The sequence below is a fragment of the Nerophis lumbriciformis genome, linkage group LG26 (assembly GCF_033978685.3).
Source record: "Nerophis lumbriciformis linkage group LG26, RoL_Nlum_v2.1, whole genome shotgun sequence".
NCBI classification, from domain to species: domain Eukaryota; kingdom Metazoa; phylum Chordata; class Actinopteri; order Syngnathiformes; family Syngnathidae; genus Nerophis; species Nerophis lumbriciformis.
Genome location: NC_084573.2, coordinates 22,539,138 through 22,550,776, shown reverse-complemented (window position 1 = coordinate 22,550,776; position 11,639 = coordinate 22,539,138). Strand labels below are relative to the sequence as shown.

Genomic DNA, 11,639 nt, shown 5'->3' with positions numbered 1-11,639 from the left:
AGCATGTCTGCCATGATTACAACACACTCGCGTTTTGCATCCGGAAGTCGGAACACACATTGTCGGAAGTGCGATGCTATGGAAATGGAAATAAATGCGCCAAATAATTTGTTCCGGCAATGTTTAAAATGCCTAAAATATGGTAAATATTGAATATAGTACATATTGTTATGAATGTGTCTGTTACTACATTATATATATATATATATATATATATATATATATATATATATATATATATATATTATTATTTTTTTATTTTTTATTTTTTTGCAGTGTGTATATAAAACATTGATGGAGGGCTTTGAAGGCTACAACGATGACCCTCTACTGCTTGATTTTCTCATCTTTAAAATAGTTTAAAAAAGGACTCGTGTTCTTTACTCTCATGATTGTGAACGATAGGCAAAATAAAAATAATAATAAGTGCAGTTCCCCTTTAAGAGGCCGTTCCTTTCAAAGAGCCGTTCAAAAAATTGGTTTGTTATTATACTTTATTTTTATTTATTTTTTTTACCAATAAATCACTAAGACGTGGGACAGAATCATTTAAATTTAAACCAAACATTATTCTGAAATATTGGCCTTACTATGACTTTATTTGTTTGGTTGTCACTGTAAACATTCCTTAAGACGGCGCCAGATGCTTTGACGGCGACATTATTTGGAACTTTCCCTGTCTAAAAGACTTTGCAGTGCAGGAGCATTCGCATTTGCATTTGCAGGAGCGAACTCATTTTAGATCGGGGGCCACATGGAGAAACATCTACTCCCAAGTGGGGCCGGACTAGTGAAATCACGGCACGATAACTTAAAAATAAAGACAACTTCAGATTGTTTTCTTTGTTTAAAATAGAACAAGCACATTCTGAAAATGTACAAATAATAATGTTTGTTGGGTTTGTTTGTTTTTTACACTTACATGTTGCAGTTAATATTATTCTATCCTTATTTGTCGTGATTTATACTTTCTGAATAAATTGTGATAATGTTCATCAGTCAACTCATTGGTGTTCATTTTCAATCTATCGAGATAAACAAATAAAATCAAATTACAGGGTGTTATTTATGTAGTTTGCTTATTTTCCTCGACTGATGTACTAACGTGGTTTATTTTGTACAAATGTAGCATCATCTACAAAGATTCAAAGAATTGCTATTGTGACATCTAGTGGACACATTTAGAACAGCAGTTTCTTTCATTCAAAAATGTCGGCTCATTTATATACGGTACTTAGCAAACTCATCCCGCGGGCCGTACGTTTGACACCTCTGGTTTACATGTACCAAAAGACGTAATAAAAATGTGACTGTGTACACGCCTGAATTAGATGACACGTCAGAAAAGTGGCTACAGTAAATAAAAACAATTATAATTCATAATTTAAAAAAAAAAAGTGAATCCAAATGCTATTTCATTTGACTCATTGTCCAGTTGGGTGACTCGTATAGTATATATCGACCAGTATACCGTATATCTGTATCATGATATACGGTGGACCCCGACTTAAACAAGTTGAAAAACGTATTCGGGTGTTACCATTTAGTGGTCAATTGTACGGAATATGTACTGAACTGTGCAATCTACTAATAAAAGTCTCAATCAATCAAAAACTCTGTATGTGCACGTGCGCAAGGCTTATGCGCGTGCACGTGTCACGCAGGCGCACAACCACGTCATAAAGCAGTAGGAGGGCGGGATAGACCGTGGAAATAAATACATTGGAAAGTTAGCATCTGTGTACATGTTGCAAACAAGTGAAACACTATATTGCGCCTGAACGCAATGTACGCCACACATGATAAAAAAAAGATGAAGAAAACGATCAAAATCTATTCCCACCGCTTCAATTGAGACACCTGGGGGCAAAAAGGGCCATAACGCCGCTCTGTATTTAATTTAAAAAAAATGAAATTAAATAAAAAGCACATTTTGTGAGTGAATATCTGCCGTGTTTGAACATCCGGGTACTAACAGACGTTTTTTTAATGCATCTGGACCGTGATCAATGAATTCTGACTAATCAATATAAAATATATAAGTAACGTCGCATCTATCAACACAAACGTGTGTACTAAACACAACTCCTAACACCATCAGGTATTTTTATGGTTTCGGAGTCACTTCCGGTGCCGGTGCTTTTGTTTTGTCATTGCTTCCTGTTTGGTGTCTGTGTTTTACAGCGCCTTCACTTTTTTGTTCCTTGCCCCGCCAGCACACCTGTTACTCAGTAATCACTGCTAATTAGTTCCAGCCTCGTTATGTTTGTTGTGTATACCAAAGTGTTGTGTTGCCGTTCTAATGGCTGCTTCCTAATCAAACGACCTCCTGCCTGCTCGCCGCTTCTGCCTGCTCGGATCACGACAACAGATAAGGACTTTTTCTTTCAATTATCAGTTTCAATGATGCGAGTTAGTAATTCCAGACTTAACCCCTCTGTGGTGTTCGGGTCTGTGGGACCCGTTTTAATTTTTTATTAAAAGAAAAATTATACAATTAATACATTTTTCAAACTGAGACTCACGGACTTTGGCTCATTTTCTGTGAAGAACATATATCAGAATACATATTTAATGACCACACACCATACACCCCGTACACATTTCTATTACATATAAGATGTCCGGCATACTTGCCAACCTTGAGACCTCCGATTTCGGGAGGTGGGGTGGGGGGCGTGGTTAAGAGGGGAGGAGTATATTTACAGCTATAATTCACCAAGTCAAGTATTTCATATATATATATATATATATATATATATATATAAGAAATACTTGACTTTCAGTGAATTTTAGCTATATATATATATATATATATAAATAAGAGAAATACTTGAATTTCAGTGTTCATTTATTTACACATATACACACATAACACTCATCTACTCATTGTTGAGTTAAGGGTTGAATTGTCCATCCTTGTTCTATTCTCTGTCACTATTTTCCTAACCATGCTGAACACCCTCTCTGATGATGCATTCTGCTTCGTCTCCTTGTTGTGTGCGCAGTTGTGCACTGCACTCTCTAAAAGCCCTCGATGTTATTGTCACATATGCATGTACAGTAGATGGCAGTATTGTCCTGTTTAAGAGTGTCACAAAATTGCTGTTTACGGCAGACGAAAACGTGACTGCTGTTGTTGTGTGTTGTTCCCGCGCTGGGAGCACGTTAATGAAACTGCCTAACAATAAACCCACATAAGAAACCAAGAACTCGCCCTCGATCATTCTACAGTTATAACGTGATTGGGCAGGCACGCTGTTTATATTGTGGGAAAGCGGACGTGAAAACAGGCTGTCGACACGTCACTCAGGTCCGCCTGAATTTCGGGAGATTTTCGGAAGAAAATGTGTCCCGGGAGGTTTTCGGTAGAGGCGCTGAATTTCGGGAGTCTCCCGGAAAATCCGGTAGGGTTGGCAAGTATGTGTCCGGGTCCACTGGCTAATAGAAGTGTGGAAATTGATGTTCTGTGTATAACACACACACACACACACACACACACACACACACACACACACACAGAGGTTATCCTTAGGAATGGGGACCAAGTTTTTGATCATCACTTGTGGGGACCACCCTTTCTACAGGTTGTGGAGCAGTGGTTCTTAACCTGGGTTCGATGGAACTAGGGGTTCGGTGAGTCGGGCTCAGGGGTTCAGCGGAGGTCAAGACACACCCGACTCATCGTGTAAATACAAACTTCTCCCTATCGGCGTATTACGGATACGGCAACAGCAGAAGTCAGACTGATTTGCAGGTGTGTCATTTGTTGTGAGTTTATGCACTGTGTTGGTTTTGTTCTTTGAACAAGGTGATGTTCATGCACGGTTCATTTTGTGCACCAGTATAAAAACATGGTAAAACTTTAGTATGGGGGAAATATTCACCATTAATTAGTTGCTTATTAACATGCAAATTAGTAACATATTGGCTCTTAACTTGTCATTATTAAGTACTTATTAATGCCTTATTCGGCATGGCCTTATTATACCTCTGGCCCTAACCCTAACCAAATAACTCTAAATTAAGTCTTTGTTACTTAGAATATGTTCCCCATACTAAAGTGTTACCAAAAACATATACCGGTAACTTTGTCTTGAATTTGGAAAAAAAAAAAACCATTTTATTTTTCACTAAAGAAGGGTTCGGTGAATGCACATATGAAACTGGTGGGGTTCGGTACCTCCAACAAGGTAAAGAACCACTGTTGTGGAGGCATTAAAAAAAAAAAATAGGTAAAATGGCCACTGCCCAGTTAGCTCATACATGTCTTTAAATCTCTGGATTGATTAAGTAATGTGCTGATCATTCTTACTGGGGGCTCTGGGGGAAAAAGAGTTAATATGGTTCATGGGGACCAAATTTAAATAGTTTTGCCTAATTCACACACATTTGTACGTGTTAGGGTTAACCCTAACCCTACATGTTTTATGGGCCAAAGCTTAAAAATCACTTAGGCATCTTCAGAATGGATCTGACTATCATTTAAAAAGTTTCCCCTTTAGGGGACCTGTTTTTTTGTCCCCATACCGTCAGATACCTCTAAAGGTGACTGTGTAAACAGAGCGATGTCCCCATTAAGTAAGCATTGCCAGAACACACACAGCAGGCCTAGACAGGAGGAGGACAGAGTGTAGGGTCAAATGTGCGAGAAAATGAGAGCAGACTGTGTTGGCAAACAATGTTGCAACCTTGTGTGGGAACCGCAGGTGCAGAAACACAAAAGAAGAATCCCTGTGGGATGCAGAAACTGGCAGAGAAATTTTCTGTGCAACATTCATATTGTGGTTACTCAGCCAGCGTTTGTGGGTCTGATGGACCCGTTGCATTTTGTGGCTTTTAATGCCTCGCAATCAAACACTTTTATGTTAAAATACTGAACAGATGTTTATTGGGATAAGGTAAACATCTGTTCAGTATTTTAACATAAAAGTGTTTGATTGCGAGGCATTAAAAGCCACAAAATGCAACGGGTCCATCAGACCCACAAACGCTGGCTGAGTAACAACAATATGAACACCACACAAGTTAAGCTCATTTGCCTAACTCACCTTTCTGTCAGCCTGTCGCCCATATGATGTGTATTTTGCTGAAACATTTTGTTGTGTACTTCACGAAAGTGTGACGTCGTCATTCTTGCTAATCAGAAAGTAAAATGCAGTCCATGAACCCCTTTTTCCATTTACAAACTATAACATCAAGCCGGCCATGCCTCTGTGTGCAAATGCTTCATTCATTCATTTTGTGTCCCGCTGGCGGCCCTTTTGTGCTTGCTCGTATTGAAGAGGAAAAACAGCAAGTTTTTCAATTGTGATGAGACTGGACGTTTCCGGGAAAAGATCAAATCAAATCAAACTATTTACGTAGCACTTTTCATGCACAGGCAAGTGGCAAGCACAAAGTGCTGTACAAGACAAAACAAACAACAATAATAGAAGAAAACAAACACGCACGCACAGCACTATTGACAAAAACGAGGCAAAAACTAAATATGGCATGGCACTGAGGATTTGAGGTAAAACGCCACATTCGAGGCGTCCACACTGGAGAATAACTAAAATTAACGTTGTACATGTACATATATTTTATCACGTTTTATACTATATACATACACACATACATGCATATGTGTGTATATATATATATATATGTATATGTCTATGTATATATATATATATGAATGTATGTGTATATATGTGTATGTATGTGTATGTATATCTGTGTATGTTTATATATATATATATATATATATATATATATATATATATATATATATATATATATATGTGTATGTATATGTATACATGTGTATGTATATATGTATGTGTGTGTGTATACAGGTAAAAGCCAGTAAATTAGAATATTTTGAAAAACTTGATTTATTTCAGTAATTGCATTCAAAAGGTGTAACTTGTACATTATATTTATTCATTGCACACAGACTGATGCATTCAAATGTTTATTTCATTTAATTTTGATGATTTGAAGTGGCAACAAATGAAAATCCAAAATTCCGTGTGTCACAAAATTAGAATATTACTTAGGGCTAATACAAAAAAGGGATTTTTAGAAATGTTGGCCAACTGAAAAGTATGAAAATGAAAAATATGAGCATGTACAATACTCAATACTTGGTTGGAGCTCCTTTTGCCTCAATTACTGCGTTAATGCGGCGTGGCATGGAGTCGATGAGTTTCTGGCACTGCTCAGGTGTTATGAGAGCCCAGGTTGCTCTGATAGTGGCCTTCAACTCTTCTGCGTTTTTGGGTCTGGCATTCTGCATCTTCCTTTTCACAATACCCCACAGATTTTCTATGGGGCTAAGGTCAGGGGAGTTGGCGGGCCAATTTAGAACAGAAATGCCATGGTCCGTAAACCAGGCACGGGTAGATTTTGCGCTGTGTGCAGGCGCCAAGTCCTGTTGGAACTTGAAATCTCCATCTCCATAGAGCAGGTCAGCAGCAGGAAGCATGAAGTGCTCTAAAACTTGCTGGTAGACGGCTGCGTTGACCCTGGATCTCAGGAAACAGAGTGGACCGACACCAGCAGATGACATGGCACCCCAAACCATCACCCAACCATGCAAATTTTGCATTTCCTTTGGAAATCGAGGTCCCAGAGTCTGGAGGAAGACAGGAGAGGCACAGGATCCACGTTGCCTGAAGTCTAGTGTAAAGTTTCCACCATCAGTGATGGTTTGGGGTGCCATGTCATCTGCTGGTGTCGGTCCACTCTGTTTTCTGAGATCCAGGGTCAACGCAGCCGTCTACCAGCAAGTTTTAGAGCACTTCATGCTTCCTGCTGCTGACCTGCTCTATGGAGATGGAGATTTCAAGTTCCAACAGGACTTGGCGCCTGCACACAGCGCAAAATCTACCCGTGCCTGGTTTACGGACCATGGTATTTCTGTTCTAAATTGGCCCGCCAACTCCCCTGACCTTAGCCCCATAGAAAATCTGTGGGGTATTGTGAAAAGGAAGATGCAGAATGCCAGACCCAAAAACGCAGAAGAGTTGAAGGCCACTATCAGAGCAACCTGGGCTCTCATAACACCTGAGCAGTGCCAGAAACTCATCGACTCCATGCCACGCCGCATTAACGCAGTAATTGAGGCAAAAGGAGCTCCAACCAAGTATTGAGTATTGTACATGCTCATATTTTTCATTTTCATACTTTTCAGTTAGCCAACATTTCTAAAAATCCCTTTTTTGTATTAGCCTTAAGTAATATTCTAATTTTGTGACACACGGAATTTTGGATTTTCATTTGTTGCCACTTCAAATCATCAAAATTAAATGAAATAAACATTTGAATGCATCAGTCTGTGTGCAATGAATAACTATAATGTACAAGTTACACCTTTTGAATGCAATTACTGAAATAAATCAAGTTTTTCAAAATATTCTAATTTACTGGCTTTTACCTATATGTATATATATATATATATATGTATATATATATATATATATGTATATATATATATATATATGCAAAAAGATGCCAAAGCGGACTTGTGTCCTTTCAAGAGCGTGCACACACACACGACCCCTCCTCCCCCCTCCCTTCACTTCTCCCTCTCTGTCTGCTCCTTTCTCTCCTCTTATCAGCTGCTCATTTGCCGATAACAGTGTAAAGTGTATTTTGCTTATTTGTGTGATTTCTGATCATTTGTGAGGGCGCCATAGGGACTTCTGTGTGTGCGCGCATGTTGGCAGAGCAGTGCATACAGCACAGCTTGTCGTCGTTGTTTTGGCTTGTTATTAAATAGAAAGTTATGTTTGATTGATATACAGTACTGTATAGCACTTTCTATTGTGTTCAAAGTAGGGCTGGGCGATATGGCCTTTTATTAATATCTCGATATTTTTAGGCCATGTCACGATACACGATATATATCTCGATATTTTGCCTTAGCCTTGAATGAACACTTAATGCATATAATCACAGCAGTATGATGATTCTATGTGTCTACATTAAAACATTCTTGTTCATACTGCATTAATATATTCTCTTTAATGCAGAGAGGGAAATCACAACTAAGTCAATTTACCAAAACTGTATTTATTAAACAGTTATTAAACAGTGGCACAAACATTCATGTCATTTCCAAAACAAAGTGCAAGATTGTCAGACATTTTAAAACAAGCTATGAGTGCACTTTTGTGCATGATGTCACTAAGATGACATATCAAAACAACACTAAATTAAAGTGCAGTTTTTGTACAGAACGCCGCTACATTTGTTTAAAACTAATAAAGTGCACTTTTGTGCATGATGTCACACAATATATTTCAACAAGTGTCAAATAAAAATGAACTGCATAATAGGAAATCAAATAGTGTATGTTCTTCGCTATGTGGTAGGTTACTGCGGACGTTATCTCCTTCTGTTGTTAACTATTTTTTTCATACGGTGTTTGTTGCTACGGCATTTTGTTGGTATGGCACCGGCCGGAGATGTTGACATGCGGAGTTTCAAGCACTCTTCATTCTCTAGCGGGTGACTTTTCAAGGCATGCTACAAATTAGCAGTGCTGCTACTTTTTGTAGCAACACTTTTGCCGCCTACTTGACATATTACGGTTGTCTGTTCAACATCTTCCCGCTTGAAGCCAAACCACCGCCAGACGATGGACCCCGTGCTGTTTTTTTTGGGAATTAATTCTTCCTTCATTTGTTACCAGATTCCTTCTTTCTCTCGTATTACCACTCGCACCGCACCATTAGCACCACAGCTAACGTTACCCATGCCGCTAATTCTCTGCTCCGCGAGAGCGTGTGACCTTGCACGTGCGTCAGTATGTGACGTATGTAAAAAGGTGCACTTGTTTTAAGTCTCTGTGAGAAGGAGAGAGTAGAAAGAGTGAGAAAAGCCTGAAGTTTAATGTCTGCAGCTAAAAGCAACTGCGTGAGAACGTATACTCGAATATCACGATATAGTCATTTTCTATATTGCACAGAGACAAACCCGCGATATATCGAGTATATTCGATATATCGCCCAGCCCTAGTTCAAAGTGTACAAACTTTGACTAAAATTTGGACTTTCGACGAGGCTGGAACCAATTATTAGTTTTTGCAATTTTTCTTAAGGAGACATTTGCTTCACTATACAAACTTTTCGCGTTACGAACCCTGTTCAAGAAGCAGCCAAGTGCACAAATCCACCGTCGCTGCCATCTTTCTACAACGAAGCACAGCTCAGGCGCTAAAACAAGAAGGATGAGTGCATCGACTCAACATGCAAATTAAGCTAGGACCACAAATGGTTTGCAGTTTAAAAAAAAAGAAAAAATCATTGTATTAAGTGTTTGCGTACATGAAGAGAGAAACCACAGGTGTGTGTGTATCATGAACGTTACACAATGCCCCTGTCCAATTACTTGTGTACGACTCTACAGTAAAAATCCACTGTATTATTAAAAATGTTTCATAATTCGAAAAACTAAATTAAATAAAATAGTTAAGAAAATAAAAAATAATTAAGAACTGTACTTAAAAATATATTCTAAATCTAATTTTTACATATTTTTTTCACTCCACTTTGGTTTTGGTTACGTCGGCTGTCCTTCCTGATGCAACCAATGAAGAGTAATTATTAGAGATGTCCGATAATGACTTTTTTGCCGATATCCGAAATTCCGATATTGTCCAACTCTTAATTACCGATTCCGATATCAACCGATACCGATATATACAGTCGTGGAATTAACACATTATTATGCCTAATTTTGTTGTGATGCCCCGCCAGATGCATTAAACAATGTAACAAGGTTTTCCAAAATAAATCAGCTCAAGTTATGGAAAAAAGTGCCAACATGGCACTGCCATATTTATTATTCAAGTCACAAAGTGCATAATTTTTTCTTAAATGCCTAAAAACAGAAGCTTGGAATTTGGGACATGCTCTCCCTGAGATAATCCTGATACCCACTACAACTATGGGAAATACTATACTTTGACTTTCACAAAGTGCATTATTTTTTTATTTTTTTTAAACATGCCTCAAAACATCTACAAAAACAATGAAGGCACATTGTATAAGAGTATACTAGAGTAAACAATAACATAGTAAACAACATAAAGTAAACAATAACATAGTCCTCCTTTAGTGCAAGACTGCCTGGCATACTGTATAACATGAAATTATAAACTGGGCTCAATCTGCTTTGCTCTAACGTATTTGTATGAGTAACACAAATGTGCTGCAAGCTAGTGGTGAGTGCTTGAAGTGGCCTAGCAGTCAGTCAGAGCTTCTGAAATGCTGCGTTGAGACAAGGCAGCTCTGTTCACTGCAAGCTGCAAAGTGTGCGCCATACAGGGTAGACTCGCCACACCAAACTCCACGGTAGCTTTTGCCATACTGCGTGCGTTGTCCCTGACAACAACGTGGGCTTTCGCCTTGGGGTGGTTTTTGTTGTATTTTCTGGGCGGAGTCTTTAAGCGACAACTGTGTGGTACTACTTTTTTTCGGTGTTTGCTTTTCATCCATCTTCTGCTTGTGTTCATCATGTATCTCCTTATGATTCTTGAAGAGGTGGGAGATCAAATTGCTCGTATTAAAGGAAGACGTCTTGGTTCCTCCTCGCATAACCAACTTTTTGCAGTCATCGCAAATTGCCATTTTTTTTTATCCGTCAGAGACACTTTAAAATAATCCCAAACCATAGACATGGTGTCGTTAGTCAGTCACAGAGCGAGCTCGCTGGTTAGCCACGGCTACAGCACCGGCAACAACACATTCTTAATAATAATAATTTCCGATATTACATTTTAAAGCATTTATCGGCCAATTATATCGGCAGTCCGATATTATCGGACATCTCTAGTAATTATTTAATCTTCTGCTCCAAACAGGCCAGGGAGTGTGATAATAAGTCACATTTACTTACTTCCAATATGCTGACCTCAGCAGAACCTGACCCATAGGCATGTTTGTTGACATAAAAGCAAAGTGTATTACTACACGACATCCCCGGCGGGCCGACAGGAAGTCGCGGTTTTAAGTGAGTCTGGACCCTCACTTGCAGATTCCGGCTATTGATTATGAAATAATTGGTCACGGAGGGATTGAACAGAGACATAACTAACCATACAACTATAGTACACTGTAGTATAAAGTAGTGACGCCTCATTGAGTGTGTGGCACACTTACTAGCTGCATTGACACTGGCAGTGTTTCATAATGGTCATCCGCCACCTTTTAATTCAAATACATCTATTTTATTTTTAAACAAATATCTGTGAAGAAAGAAATATGAAACGCACAACTGAGTCAAATAGTCAACAGGAAATGTGCAAAATCAGCCATTTTAACTGAACAAAATGTATTTTTACAAAATTGGTCTTTTTATAAAAAATATATTTATAACTAGGCATGTTCCCATCAGGTTTTTATGTTGACAGTTCCGATACCGATCATCCATGCGTGAGATCGGCCGATACCAATGCTCTCAAAGTCCTCATGTGTATAGGGAATTATTCCCTGACATTGTAAACATTACCATGAATAGCCAAAGAATGATTTTGAGGAAATAAGAATATCGACTTAATCACCCTATTATCGATCCCATACTGTTACCAACCTTGGTATCGACACCACCATTTAATGGATCGATCTGCCCTCCTTTTACGTGTCGCG

At 38.6% G+C, this 11,639-nt stretch overlaps 1 long non-coding RNA gene across 1 annotated transcript in view; it reads left to right on the top strand.

Moving 5' to 3' along the window:
• Positions 1-3,589: 3,589 nt before the first annotated feature.
• The window catches only part of LOC140679845 (uncharacterized), a 67,271-nt gene continuing 59,221 nt past the window's right edge, over positions 3,590-11,639 (top strand). The window contains exon 1 of the long non-coding RNA XR_012051179.1: positions 3,590-3,757. This is a non-coding gene — a long non-coding RNA (uncharacterized lncRNA). The remainder of the gene's footprint in view (positions 3,758-11,639) is intronic.